This window comes from Puntigrus tetrazona, chromosome 21 (genome assembly GCF_018831695.1).
Source record: "Puntigrus tetrazona isolate hp1 chromosome 21, ASM1883169v1, whole genome shotgun sequence".
Classification (NCBI taxonomy): Eukaryota; Metazoa; Chordata; class Actinopteri; order Cypriniformes; family Cyprinidae; genus Puntigrus; species Puntigrus tetrazona.
In genome coordinates this window covers 4,013,135-4,029,016 of record NC_056719.1, presented here as the reverse complement: position 1 = coordinate 4,029,016, position 15,882 = coordinate 4,013,135, and the positions used below count along the sequence as shown (strand labels likewise).

The window sequence follows — 15,882 nt, the reverse complement described above, 5'->3', positions numbered from 1 at the left end:
TTTTGGTCATTTTTTTAATTCTGTAAGAAAAAATAATAAATACTGTGAATTGTATTGTATTGAACTAGGCATATTCAAGTAAAACAACAACATGTACAAAAAATCAGTACAACAGAGTGTTGTTTTGGTTTACAGCATAAATTCTGTGAGGCAACTTAAGTATAATGTAAAAGTATAATGCTGAAGAACTGTAAAAATGAAGTAATGCCACTAATAATCATATGCAACAATACAGAGTATCTTGTATTTTTTTCAGATTTGGAGCAGGTTGTGTTCACTCATGGATCATGCTGCACTACTAATGGCGATATTAATGGACATGGGGCATGAAACGCTCCAATAAAATCACAGACGTGAAAAGCTTTTCACAGATTTGTGAAGGCCCCTCCTCTACTCAACTGCATTAGTGCCGGGTAACGGGGTTAAACGCGTGCGGTATTTACACTGATTTAATGCCAGTTGTGAGTCACATGTGAGTAGGCTTATTGGTGGCCCTTCTAGAGGCTTCCAGATGGTGTGCTAGAGGGTCTCAAATTTGTAATGCAAAAGCCACACACACACACACAAACAGGAAGGCACAAGAGCATATTCAAAGTGAAGATGGTGCCGTGTCGCCTCATTACATGTTCATGGGCGTGTTTTTATCTAGCCAGCCTGCTGCCATGGTTACACTAGTTGTTCTACAGTCAGAGAAACATTTAGTGCAGATGTGCATGGAGCTTTAAGGTTCTAAGTATATGAGATATACGAAAAAATTTACCATTGGAAACCAGTGATGAATCAGGAACAGACCAAAAAAAAAAAAAAAAAAATGAAAACAAAAAATGCTATAGCCCTGCTGACATAAATGACAGTGAGCTTTAGTAAAGGATGTACAAGCTCTCTAAGAACAAGCTAGTCTGTAGCAGCACTTCTGTCATATAATGCTACAATCTTTTATATGTATTAAATGTACCCGCACAGAAGCAGCAGCTCCACACACAACTCAGCACATCTCTGCAGAATTGCAATGCCTGTCATTGACAAAATTATACATTGAAAAAATTGTGGCTAATTTGATCATGTTTTCAGCTACTAACTAAATTTGTACTACTTACAACTTGTTCTCAAATCTAATCCACAGAATTTTTCCCCTAAATGAGAGCGGGAATTGCACGTGGGCTTGCGCATATCTGCTCAAATATATAAACAAGGGATCTCTCTCTTAATGCCATAAGGACAGACCATAGCGCATTGCATCAGATATTCTAACACCTATTTTTTGGCAGAGTCAGTCCAGGCAGAAGAACAGATGATTGAGGAATCAATGCAGCTAAATTAGTCTATGTGTTAGTTGTATTGCTCTTGTGTTCATCTGCTAATGTGTCTAAATATTCATGGAGCCTCAGCACAACATCACCTGCGGCGATGATATGTGACTCATCCATCAAAGCTGTGGCTTTTTCTTCTCTGGATTGCGTTTCTAGTTCTTGTACTCAGTCTCTCATTCTTCATCTCTCCCTCAGGTCAGGTCAACAGCTCTCGCTCTGTTGTCTCATAATATTGATTTTTCCCTCATCTCAGTGCTTCGGTGTATATGAGAAGCGTCGGATTCGTGCGAGGAAGCAACATGCATCACCTCACCAGACCAGCACAATACTGTCCATCACCCACAATAGCAGCAAAAGATAGAGAGTGAATTGTAGATTGTTCACTAATGTTATACGGTCGCTTATCTGAGGTGAAGACATGCCAGCATTGTATCTATGTGTGCAGGGTTTCCAAACACAAGGCAAATCCACCTGTCCTGCAGAACAACGTATCGCAGCATGACTTAGAGGAGAGGACAGGAGAGAAAAGACAAGTAAAAAAGAAAGGCGAGATAAGGTGAGACAAATCTAGGAGAGGTGAAGTAGGAGACAAGAGATGAAGACAAAAGAATAGACGTGACGAGGTGAGAGATGGGCCAAGATGAGATGAGACGAGACAAGATGGAAAGTAGTAGGAGGAAAAATCAAGGAGAAAAGTAGTACGAGACAAGAAGAGAAGAGACAGAAGGGAAAAAAAAGAGTTAATACAGACGAGGAGAGAAGATAGAAAGTATGTGATACAAAAAGTAGGTTATATAAGGAATTTTAGATGAAAGTGAAGAGTTAGCTGAGGATACGCAAAAATAAAAGGTGATATTAGAAGTAGTACTTTCTGGTGGGCTATACTAGGCCACAGTTTAGTTAAACACACCTGAATCAGCTATTCAAGGTCGTGCTAGGCATACTTTCAGGAAAGTGAACTGAGGCAGTTAAACTCTGTTTAACTGGCCCTCCACAACCCCCTGAACCAGATAGAAGAGGTAGTAAAAGACATGAAAAATAGAAAAAAATAAGGAAAATTAATAATAGTTCAAATGATAAACAGAAGACACCAGCAGTAGTGAAAAAAGCAGATGACATGTGAAATATAGTATTAATTACAGTAGACATTTATAGCAGTATAAGCAGGGGAATGAAAGAGACGAAGATCACACCTCCATGGCTGCAAACATCACAAACAGTGAAATAATAAAAAGTGTTGCTGCTCTGAGTCAACTTCATAAATAAGTGATTCCAAATAAACCTGATGAGAAAAGCAGCAATATAAACAAATGTTTAAATGTGATATTCTACACTAATGCACTCTAAATGAGACTTTGAGCAAATCTCTGAGTTTTAGCGCGGAGCTGAGTATGGTAGGAGATGTGTGAACAGATGGCAGTGAGTAAGACTGAGTCCTGGCACTCATCTAGGATGGACCCAGCAGTATGACACCAAACAGCACAAACTCACACTGTTCAAAATAAACTTGGCCACACACACACACACACACACACACACAAACACAAGATCCACCACCAGTCCCCTCGCTCTCCCTGTTAAGATATGATACACATTGAAAATTTCACAATCCAATATCTCTAAATGTCTTGTTTGGTGGTGTTTCTTTGTGGGTTTGATTTGGGTACGATTTGTTTGTCGGTCTAGTTTGCTAAGAAGTCAGAAACAGGCTTAACCAACATAACAAAGGACAAACAAACACAATCACCAACACAGCCTTCTGTTTCACATCAGCTGAGGAGTGATGTCATCACTCAGTGTGCATGTGCCGGGGTATGGGGTATCAGCTGACGTGGTGACATGACGAACATGCTGGCAATAGAGTTTGAGCCGGAGCCGAATCCTCTCAGAGGACTCCAGCTGCTGTGTGTTTAGCAGGGATTTTCCACAGTCAACCCTACTGCACGAGGGAGGGGAACTTGGGCTGTGACCCAAATGTCTATGGCGCTGCCCCAAAGACCCACTCCGGCTCCTGAGCATGAAAGGATGACATATGCTTCAGTATGAACACAAAAGAAGATGAGAAAGACTTGAAGAAAAATGGATATCAGTGGTCATTTTCACACGGAGCACGACTACAGTAGCTTCTGTGCCAAAAAACAGATCTACTACATTATCTAATAATATCATGAACTAACTACGCTGCCACATCAGTGGGTGGGTGGAGTATTTCTTTTCACATTTGTATGCATTACGACATCGGATACCGAGAAATTCTAGTTTCAGATGTTATTTAGAAAACCTTTTTTTTCCTTTTTTAAATGAACTGCGATAAAAAATAACAGAAATCAATACATATAACAACTACTAAATAAACAAAAATAAATACATAAAGATACAAAGATCTATATGTGCATTCATATAATAAACATGACTATGTACAGCATGCCTGCATAAACTTTAAATTCCTTCATTGCAGTTATCTACCGATTTCAATAATTAAATGAACAAATTTAATAAAATATAATCAGATAATCGTTTTTACACATTATGTATGTGGTATATTATGCGTACATAACCAGACAAAAGTGGCCCCTCAAATAATGTGGAGCATAAATTCCCATTTGAAAATCATTACATGGCTCTTATCAGATGGAGGGCTCTTGTGGTCTTGGCTTGGTTCCCTGTGTTTACAAATTCACCAAGCAATGGTGCTAGCCAAGCAAAGGGCTATTTACTTAAACCGCAGACACTTGTGAACACCCGCCTGTCTCGTACCTTCCTTTCCACAGGGAAAACGCACATAAAGTGAACAGTGATGTTTCTGCGTAGGCTCTGCTCCCTGAAAAGCTTTAACAGAGCCGTAATATCTGTGATTACAGATGAAACATGCTGTAATGCATTCTGCTTAAAAGGGAAAGCACACAGAAAGCATAATATAGAAAACACAACGAACTGTTTATGCCACACACATAGCTTTAAAACACTTTTACGCTCTTTGACTCATATCAAGTCCAGAAACACAGACAAAAGGCCTATGGTTTGTTTCGTAAGTTAACAAAGGAAATGAGAGGTGTGTTCTGCCAAGCATACCCTACCATCTCTCGCTCTTTCAGCGCCAGACGCCACAGTCAAAACCACATGTGATGCTTGTTTATAAAGCGGCTAAATTGTTGGAGCTATTTAAGCTGATTGGTCCGATGCGAAATGTGACTGACTTTAAACCCACAGAGTTTAATGCTGCAGACAGTTCGTCCTGTTCTGAAAATACAGCATAAGGTAGAACTTCAAACCACATATGCATTTTCAGAACTACAAAGCCGGTAAATTAAATTTGTAACATAGAGAGTGTTCTGTCGACATAAAGATGGTCACACCATCTTTGAGGTGTACAGGTTATACAATAGGTTTTTAATTATTAGAATCTATAATAAACATTTAAAAAACGGTAAACAATTTAATTTATTAAACAATATTATTTATTGTGTGAAAATCATCAATCAGTTTTCCTAAAGTTCTGTTTGTCCTATTTGCATACTTATAGTTTTTTTTACAATTTTACAAAAACAATTTTGTCATCATTAACTGAATGAAAGAATTCAATTAATTAATTCAAATAAGTTTAATATTTAGCATTCCTGTATCTCATTCAGTCAAGTCGTCAGTTTGACCTTACATGCTATGTACAGTAGAAAAATAAAGCATCTGCTAAATGCTTAAATGTTGCATTTAAATATATAATATCATTAACCCTTAACACAAACAATATCAGTAAAGATGGTTGTCTTACAAAACGAAAAAGAAAGAAACAATTCAACACAATGATGCCTTGGAACCACTGTAATCATTTTCTACTGATGCAAAATATAGGTTAAGGTCATGATGGGTTTAGTGAAAAGAACAAGGTCAGAGAAATGTTCAGCTGAAAAAGATCACTGCGAGTGTGGCTGTTATGACAACAATGGATCGTGTAAGACAGAGCGAAGGAGGGATTTTACTCCTGGAATCCAAAGAATCCGAGAACACAAAGGGATTATAAGACAATGATATGAGTTTAGTGTCCTTTCACTCCCTAGAAACTGTATCCAAGGCTCCTTCTCTCTCTCTACTTCCTCTGGATGTTTAGATTTTAGGGTGAAGGGCGTGTCTTTGGAGAGCATTGTGTTTTTGAAGTTGAAACTAATTCCTCTACATTCGGTTTTATCAGCGGGGCACCTGCAGGGACACACATCAGGGGATGCTGGGTAGATTGAAGCAGCCGTTGGGCAGGCTCTCACGCCTCTGAGCTTGCACGAGTGGATGGGATTAGTTTGGGTTTAATCTGAGTGTCCAAGGGTGGGTGAGCAGGGCCAGGGATGGAGCTCTGCGCTGGAGGAGATAAAGCGAGCTCGGGAAGAATAAATGGCCGGATGTTCCCTCTGACTCTGTCCTCCAGACCGTCCCAGGACATCGACTGTTGTGTCTGGCGAGGATGCACAGATCCTCTTCCCTGAATCGAACCCAGGCCTCTCTTCATAGTGAGCCAAAGCAAATGCAGAGCATTAGAGAAGCAGCGTTGCTTCATCCATCTCAGTCAGATGGAGAGCACTGATACTCTCTCTCTGTAAAGTAGATGGATTTATTCCATATCCAATCTCACAGTCATGGGGTCAGAGCGCTCTAATGTGGCAGGTCAGCCATGCAGAGCCTCTCTCTTACATTCAAACAAGGCCCACAGTGGTCAAGTACAGAGTGGCTACTTAAGCTAAACACCCATGGGTCTAGACACTGAAAATCCATTAAATTAAACTACAGCTCCATGTATTCATCTTGTATTTGTCAAAATTATACTACAAGAGATCATCATGTCTGTTCTGATAAGATGAGTGTTTTTGTGAATACTAATAAAACAACACTTTTTATTTCTAGGGTATCAATGCACAAAGATATACAGATATATATATAAACTGATACAAACTGATCCGATTTTTTTTATGACAGACAAAAGATTAAGGGACAGCATGTTAACATCATTTCCACAATGAAAAGTCATATTTATTTTTTACACTGCAAAAATTTGTCCAGTACATGTTTTCATGTGAATATAAAGTAATTCATGTGTTGACTAGATGCTGCATTGAAGAAGAAACAGCAGTTTGTTTGCTGAGGAAGCTAGCAGTACTTCAACCGGTTAAAATAATGTGGCAAAAAAGTCCGACCCAAGTGGTTAATGTCATGATTGTTGCCATAAATTTGACCTAAGCTTGTGTGCTATTTGTGGTGGCAGAAAAATGAAACGGGAATTAAAACACTTGCACATCTGACAAAGAAGTTCCTGTACCCCCCACCATCCACTGTGTCTAGTGAAGCTAGATAAGCATTAACTCATTTGATAAGCATTAACTCATTGCGCGGTCATCACTGTATGACTAAATAAAAGAACGAATGAATGAATGGCAAGGCAGGAGATGCTGGGTTTTGTTTAGTCCATACTATAGCAGGCGCCACACGATTCAGCGTCTGTCGGCTCACTATGGACATAAATACATGAAAAACATCTTTAGAACCGCTCTGCACTTCTGCAGTCTTTTACGGTTTCATTTGAGTAAAACTAGTGTCACACAGAACTGTACAGCTATTTGCTGCAACCTGCCAAAGTAAAAATTTGGTTCATTTTGTTGTAGCCTGTTACTACTAAAATTATTAAAACAATTATTTAAAAAAAAAAAGTATATTTTTAAGTAGCGATCAAACAATTTCTTCCATGTCTTAATATGAATAGTAAATTCCATTTATTTGCCACAAAATTAAGTTTTCTATAATTTAAAGATGTTTATTCCTCCATTTCATAACTAGACACCCAACGCAGAATTTCTCAGGAAAAAGAAAATGTCAAGTGTGCACATGTTCAGGATGGTAGCACCTCCACCTCCATTTTGGTAAAAAGTTTAGTACTATTTCAGAGTGTTATGTTTTTAATTTTTTTTTTATCCAGTATTCATTTAAAAACTATTGGGTACATAATCGGTTATCTGTAAGTGTGGTCTAACCTAGCTATCGGTATCTGTAAAATTTGGTCAACCTCTAATTTTGACCAAATAAATTAAACCTTGGTGAGCAGAACTAAACAACTACTGACTTCCAGAGAATTCGGACATTCACTGCAACATGTTCTTGCTGTGAGAAGTGACCCTGTCTGTTAGCTAAAGGGAAGAACAATGAGAGAGTAAAAAAGGACATGGGATAGACATAATGAATGATCTTATTCTGATCTTACTGCTCTCTCTGTTACAGTACAAGAGTGTCTGTGGGAGTCAAATGAAGGCCCGCGGGAGGTCTCTCCAGTCGCAGTTGACGTGACAGCAGGACAAAGGCCTTCCATTTGGAGCACTGGCCTAATTGGCGACACCGCTCTGTGTCGGCGCAACATCTATGATGGACACCTGAGGGCAGAGTCACATGACACTGCTGCTGCAGATTTTGCCAATAAGGTCATCGGATGCAGAGGGGAAAGATTTTCCCCACTGAGAGAAAATATCTTTTTCAAGCCACTGGAGTTCAAAATCTGTTTATATTCAAGGATGGACAAGATTGGTAAGACTAGTAGTTTTAGCATACATATTTACCTTTTTTATTGCACATAAAATAATTATCAACTATCTAAACAGGTGCATCTACGGAAAACACCTCAAAATAAACAAACAAAAAAACAAAAAAAGTCCTGTATTTATGACTTTATATCTAACAACTGCACACCTACCTTATAACACAATGGTGTTAGTATCACACTGCACATGAAATATAATACCCATTTCACAAGACACAATTCAATAAAAATAGTATTACAGTCTAAAAAAGGGATTCTTCAGTATAATGGCCTAAAATAAAGTTAATTCACTTAGGGATGAAATTAACTTTGCGCCTTTGAGGATTCAAGACAGAACTGTATTATGACAACAACTTCTAAGCATGCACTTTTACAAAAGTGGAGAAATGCCCCGGTGGACAAGAATAAAGAGGGGGTTTTTTGACAAAAAAAACCACAGAGGAGGAGGATAAAACCGAAAAACATGTCTGAGAGAATAGTGTAAAAGAGCTGGTCTCAGCTGCCAAACCAGATCTTTTACCACTAAGTGCTGAATTTGGCTCCTCACGGGCTAATAAAAGAAATGTATGTGATATCACTACACAATAGACAAATTGAAAATTCTCACACACATAGGTAGCGCTGTACCAATCCAAATAAAGTAGCTTATTAGAGAAAGCCAGTACAGCTCTCTGCCATTTATCTAATAATTTATAAATTTGCCATGAGCGTTCAAAACATAATTCCACTAAGAAGTATAATGATGATGGCAATTAAACAAAGAGTCGACACTAGTAGTTTCTCATCAAAGCTGACACTCAATCCTGACAGAGAGATAGTCGTGTTACTCACTGACGGATATATCCACTCTCGTCTCTGATCTTCAGTACGCAGGGAAGGGGGTGTACAAAATCGAGCATGTGGGTGTGTGTGTGACGGAGGTGGTGGAAGGGATTGTGACAAGATTGTCAGGTTGCATTATTCTCTCGCAGCTGGGGGGACTCAAAATAACAAGGTGGGTTTGAAGCCGGGGAGAACAAAAAAAAAATATATATATATATAAATAAAAGATTTGGAATCACCCCAATGAGACATCATCCCGTAACTCGCTCAGATGTGAAGAAATAGGTGCTGCCAACCTCTCCAGAAACGAGATCAAAAGCACAGGCTTACGTCTTCATTAAAAATATCCCGACTTCACAGAGATGTTTCACTGTGACAGTTTTCAACAGGTCATGACCTCTTCTGCAGAGTTCACCAGATACATACGCTGGTTTTTGTCTGTGGAGTCAGCAAATACGTCAAGCCACTCATTACTGAAAGCGAACGCCGGACTAAAATGCTGACTTTGAATATAACAAAAAGGAAAACTAAATAAATAAAGCACTAACAACAAAATGTTAAATGCTACAAGCGTTACAACATTACAATACCGTTTGAGGGAATCTGAGGGTGCAGTGCTACACGACACCCTCCAAAAACTCTTGGGGGGATGTCATGTCAAATTGGGCTGGTGACTTCTTCAGTGGTTAACCTTTGGAGATAGCCAAACACATCACAGGGTGTTAGCATACTTCCCAGGCAACAGACACACCCTGATGTGGTGCGAGATGGCATTTCCCCTTTTTTTCTTGCTTGTTTGAAAGTAAATTCAGGCTTGCATGCCATGATGGTTTCTCCCGCGGGCAGGATTACCACCTCAAAATGACACGCCAATAATGCTAATGAGAGCGAGAATCAAAGTTTGGTGGCCGAGGCATAGATGGTTAATAATTCTCTCTTATGCAAAGTGCAAATAGGCTTCTCGTTGCTTAGATGTGTCACTCAACCATTCCACACAAATAACATTCTCTGTTCTGAACACCGCTGTGTGGAAGTTACAAGCCGTCTAATGGATTTGTCTGCACATTTGTTTCTGGGTGGTGAAATGTGAAATTTGTACAATGAATCTTGGTGGCTTAGAAGAGCCACAAAGCATGTGAATAATGTCATAAAATATGACACACAAAAACAGCTGGTTATGAAAAGTAAAAGGTTTAAAATAAAAATTTAATTCACATTTTTAGAGTCAGTAACATTACAAAAACAAAAACAAAAACAAAAAACAGAAATAGTACTTTTATTTAGCAATATTTTATCTATTTAATTTTATTATAATATTATAATAATATTCCACTATATAGATTTTTACTTTATTTTTAATCAAACGAATGCACCTTCGGTTGATTTCTTTCAAAAACATTAAAATCTTACCGACAAAAGTCACCTTTTTTATCTTTGTGGTGGAGTTAAGGTTACGTAGTTTGTAGTCTAGAAAAAAGACAAAAAGTTTATGGTACAGAACATGTCTCTAAATCAATCTCAGCTTCTTTGAAGTCTAACACTGAATGAGGAAGTGGTGGCGAAAGAGAGTTTATCAAAAGGGTTTGAGCTCCACATTCAGTCCATCATGGATCTCAGATCAGGGTCATAAATCTCCTGTACTCATCTCTTCGGCCTGTCACCAGAGTCTGCAAGAGCCTCTCACACACACACATACACACACACTCGCTTATTCACTTTGGAGTCTCTGATGAATGAGCCCCTGGCTAGGAACATGTCCAGACGGACCCATCCAAGACAGCACCCAGTTCATGTGGAGTCTATTCTGTCTGTGGATACAGTAGTGTATCCATCCGGCTCTTTTGTAATGGAGATCATACAACACAGAAGATGATTCATTCTCATTTCTCAGTAGTGATTCAGGGCTCTACTATGCACACAATCTCTATTGTTGGGCTATCACAATTCACCTGTCTCAGCTCAAATATCCTGTGAGAGGCTTACACATTCTTCAGCAAGGGAATAACAACCCAAGGCATCCACAGTTCTGGCCATCAACATAAATTACTTTCAGTTTCAGCTTTACTGACACACATTACAAAAATTAGACTGTAAAAGGCAAAGCTAAAAATAAAAAAAATAAGATTAAAATATACTATCTATGGTGTTTTTGGTTTGCTCCATTTGCACAGCTCTGTGGCTGAATCAACAGGAAGAGGGAAAGAGTGATACAGGAAGCAGATACTGCCATATTAATTACATAATTTCCCACATAATCTCAGTGCACTCCTGCTCTGTATGAACAAAAACACATAGAATAATTTAACAGGCTTATATCTACATGTTTGAATCCCTTGAATCCTCCACAAACATAGAAAATTAATTCAGATAATAATAAGCTAATAATTATTTTCGGGTTATGAACATTATCCTAAAACATGGTCAATATTGAAAGAAAGAAAGAAAGAAAGAAAGAAAGAAAGAAAGAAAGAAAGAAAGAAAGAAAGAAAGAAAGAAAGAAAGAAAGAAAGAAAGAAAGAAAGAAACTCTGATGCTCACAGAAAAGTCAAGACTGCATTTTGGTTTTAGGTTTGAGGACAACTTTGAAGAAAGGTTTTAATCCCCTTCAAGTGTTACATCATACACAAATAGTGACTTGATCTCAAGTTGATCTGGAAGGTTTTAGAACTAGTTCTTTGTTCCAGTCACAGTTACTCTCTGGATGAGTACTAGATTCTGTTTACACTGATGTTAGACGTCAGCCTTTGTGAGTACAGCTGTACAGCTTGATCAAGCTTGATTATTCAATTCCATCCTTCCTTGGCTGTATCTCGTTATCTTTCCCTTTCTGCATCTCTTTCCCCCGTCTTTCCTTGTGGAGTAGGTTGATTGGCCTTGAACGTGTGGGCTGAGTGCCAGATCGACGCGTACACCCAGCAGGGCCACTGGACTGCTCTGGGGCCTAATGAGCTGGCTGGAATGATTATGCAGTCTTTAGGGAAACCTCTCAATCCCTGCTCATGATGGTGTGCTGCACAGCATACAGCCAGAGCAATGGACATGTTTGAGCCTGTCAGACATCAGAAACTCACTACTGCTGCTTTCTGAATCTGTGACCATCAGTTAGTATTGATATGAAAACTTTTTTGAATTTTTGTTAAAATAACTAATAATAATTTTTGTAAAAATGTCTACATTTACATTCCAGTCAACCGAATTTACTGATAGAGAAGCTATCAAATTATTCATGTGGATTCATCATCACAGTGTTTAATAGGAAACTGGTGGTGTTTTAGGGATATTGTCTTGTGGCAGGATTGACCTGACGTGGCAGCGCCGCAGTACTCTGCCGATGGAAACGTTGGTGCTTCCATTAGAGACAGGAGAATAAAACACCATGACACTGCATAAACCAGCAACTGCTGTTTTAGTCTTGAGCTCATTCACTGGGTAAAAAAAGTGATGAATCTGACACCAATTCTTTTTCTCTTCTTCCCTCTCTGCAACGTTAGGGAAATCCATTGAGATGTCGATTGCTAAAGAAAGAAAAGAGAGAAGGCTAACTTATGCTGAGATATCTTTTCCAAAGCATGTGTGCTTAAGAATGAGCTGGCCTGCTTGAAACAAATCTCGTCACCCTCTTTTCTGTGACAGACCGAACAAAATGACTTATGATCAGTACTTTCTAGTGAAATCAAAAACAGGCGTTACTTTAACTCCTGAAAAAAATTATTTTAAGGAAATCAAAGTGAATCAAAAACAAACAGCTCATTCACAAAATATTAAATGAGCCATTTTAGTGAAACACCCACCTACATTAAGACCAATTTAGAATGAGACTTCTTTTTTTTTGGCAAATCAAACACACCTTAAAAAGAGAGCCAGGGCAGTTTCTCATACACACCTTTTAAACTTTTTTTAAATCTTGTATAAATAAAGATTTTTGGGGTTAAACATGTCATAGATAAAAATAAAAATTTTATTTTGCTACTTTACCACTTTTATCAACTATACAAGACAGGAAATGAAAAGGGGGCAAAATATAACAGGACCAGGAAATGACATGACCTGGACTTAAACTTGTTACCAACATGGACAGTATTTCCTGAAGGCTAGGTTACAGCTTCTACATGGTGTCTTTTTAAAAAGAAAAAGCTGAGCATGTTATATTAAATATTGTCATACACTCTCAAAACAATCACTCCCGTCCCGAAAAAGGCAATTTCCTGTGAAGCTCCCGAAGCCCAGCTCAGTGGTTCTGTTGGGGACGCAGGCCTTTGTCCTCTCACTAGAGCAAGGCTCTGCTCTCTGATTCAATGCAATTTGACGGGCGCTTTTAATATCAGTGTGATGTCTTCTTCCTCTCAGGACAACATTGACCTCGATCACTCTATGCTAACAGAAATAACAGCAACCTAGAGAAGAGACACACCACAGAGATACACATATACACAAAAGATGCCCACAGGCTGAGGGCAAGTCATATCAATTTAAAATTACCACTTCTTTCACCCCTCTTTCAGCAACTTTCAACTTTAAGTGCCCTTAACACTCTGCATAAATTTTAAGGGGAAAAAACTACACAAATAGCCAATTAAAAAGTAAACTAAATACCATACACGTGGCATGTAAAAATACAATTACTAAGACTCATTTTATTTTTGTTTATTATTTTATGTTACAGCAAATAACTGAATAATTCTACACTATTTTATCTAAGTACAAATTATATAGTTTTTCATAAAAAAAAAAAAAAAAAAAATTCAAGGCATATGAGGGATATATATCCAATATCAGCCATACAAAACACTAATATCAGCCAGTAAGCACTACAGTGGTGATATATTGTGCATAAATGCCCTGTTTTTTTAATCACAAACCTGAGAGGCATTGTGGGAGATAATTTTGTTCAGATAACTGAGAGAGGGCATGTTGCATGCCTGATGTGATACATTCACATCTCTGAATGCAGCACTCTCAGTACGTTCTGCTCGGCCTGCTGTTCATTTGCCGGAAAAGAAGCCAGACACGCAAACCTCTGTGAGCCCAGAGGAAATGCAGCTCAACCTCCACAAAGAAAGAGGCCATGCCAATCTCAGCTGGGGGGCCTGAATCGATGCCAAGCTGGGACAGCACACAGTGGCTGGCATTTCAAGCTGGGGTCAAGTTCAGCTCATCAGCTGGGCATCTGAGGAGAGAGTCACTGCTTTACAGCTGCTATTTACCATCTGTCCACTATAAGAAAAACTTTCTTTCTTGATCGTACAAAATCTCAGTAAAGCATTTCTGGAGCACAACTATCCGAACAAGCTAATCAAAAGACTCTAAAAAGTGAGATGTGAACTTTCTGACCGTGGAGTGTGAAAATGGAAGCATGCCACATGCAGCAGAGAAGCCCGTTCCACGCGTGGGCTCAGTTCCAGCTCGTTTATGTTTACGCACTGCAATTTCGCGTGCCAAGCTGTGACGCTGCGCCTGTGTGCTAGAACACTCTGGGCCAGAATCTGATTGAAGGAGCATTTGTGGCGCTAGTCAACCACAACCACCATTCGCTTGACGTAAACCGCCTGGGAACACAGGAACATGGGCGGACTGTCTCCAAAACCACAGCTAAAATAAGAGCGGATAGGCAGATACCACTAAACAGTACAGTGTTTTTCCTCAAGTTACATCTCTAATGTATGATCACGTTCAACACCCCAGAGGCGCATCCTGACATACCACATAGCTGGTGTGTTTGGGATGGAAGTTGTGTGCCTGCTCCCTGTCAGCACCTCGCTGACCTCAGCATCTCTGGACGCTCGCTAATCCAAACATATCTGATTCATAAAGAGGATTTGAGCCTCATCTCTTCAGACGGAGTAAAAGCTTTCGGCTCAACCTCATCTCTCATTCCACAGCGCTTGTCACAACACTTAACTAGTTGATCAATCACTTTTCCGAATGAGACATTACATCATTAAATGAGTAAATGTAACGGAGTTTGGGCAGTGTTTAAGTAGTAACATTGCTGTGCAAATCCCAAAATGTCTAGAGCTTCCTTTGGAGTAAAAATATCCGAGCTTGCCCTTTTCAAAAGCATCCACCTGTTGTTTGCAACTTCACATTAGTGAGATGGTGTTGTAATTTCTTTAATACCTCACTGTGAAGCAGAAAAAGCCATTAAGATAATGCATCCCTTCACTCTTTTGTTCCACCAGACCTGCAGTGCTGTGTTTGGCTACGTGGGGAGACTGACCTTCTGTGTGCCTCTGGCATTGCTTCTCTCCGCTCTGAAGATCTCATCTCTGACTGGTGACATATACAAACACACACACACACACACACACACACACACACACAATCCAGAATGGCAGCTTAGGACGCATGTGCCAAAGGTGACTTAACCCTTACAAACTGCTTTTAGAACGAAGAGCAGAGGCTAACCTGCAGTACAGATTTACTTGCACTGAAACAGGCATAGTGTTTGGTCCATATAACGGTACATTAGCCTAAATGCAATTGAGAGAATGGGAACAGAGAGAGAGAATGAGAAGAGAGGCAGCGAGGGAGAGAATGGGAGGAAGACGCCACCGCCATAGGAGATACGGCAGATGGGGCCGAACATAAAAGCAATATTACAGTTTCTAGATCGCTGACCTACATGCTGGTTAAATTACTTTTTTTTCCTTCTACCTCTCTCTTTCTCCATTTCCTTTTTTTGCCAGAAAAGAAAATAAAGTTGGTTGGTGCTTGTTTTTCATACATCTCTGGAAATTGAGCCCCTGCATCCAGATCAGCCAAAGTCCACTCGAGGAAATAGGATTTGACAAACATGCAGGAGTGAAGGAGGCATTTGAGGAGTGTGTGGATGGACGACTGGTACACTGTGCATTTAACTACAGAATATAACAACATCCTCCTCCATCTGTTCACCAAGATAATACCGGATGTTCTAGCAAAGAGAATGGAAACCAGAGTCTGACCAAGAGTCTGAACCAGTATTATTATTTTTGGAATGAAAACTAAAAACAAATATTTCACTAACTGAAATAAAAGTAACCAATCTAAGCTAAAAACAAATCAAACAAACAAAAAAACAGCTGACGTAAAATAATGTTAAACATTTTAAATGATTTTATGCGTTAATCATGCTACCCATTAAACTAAAACATAAGCTTAAAAAATCTAACATAGGAAACTGAAAAAAAACAATGAAGAAAACTA

General features: G+C 39.1%; 1 protein-coding gene across 10 annotated transcripts in view; it reads right to left on the bottom strand.

Moving 5' to 3' along the window:
* Nucleotides 1–15,882, bottom strand: part of vav2 (vav 2 guanine nucleotide exchange factor) — a 127,354-nt gene that overhangs the window by 45,403 nt on the left and 66,069 nt on the right. The gene's annotated exons all lie outside the window — the stretch shown is intronic.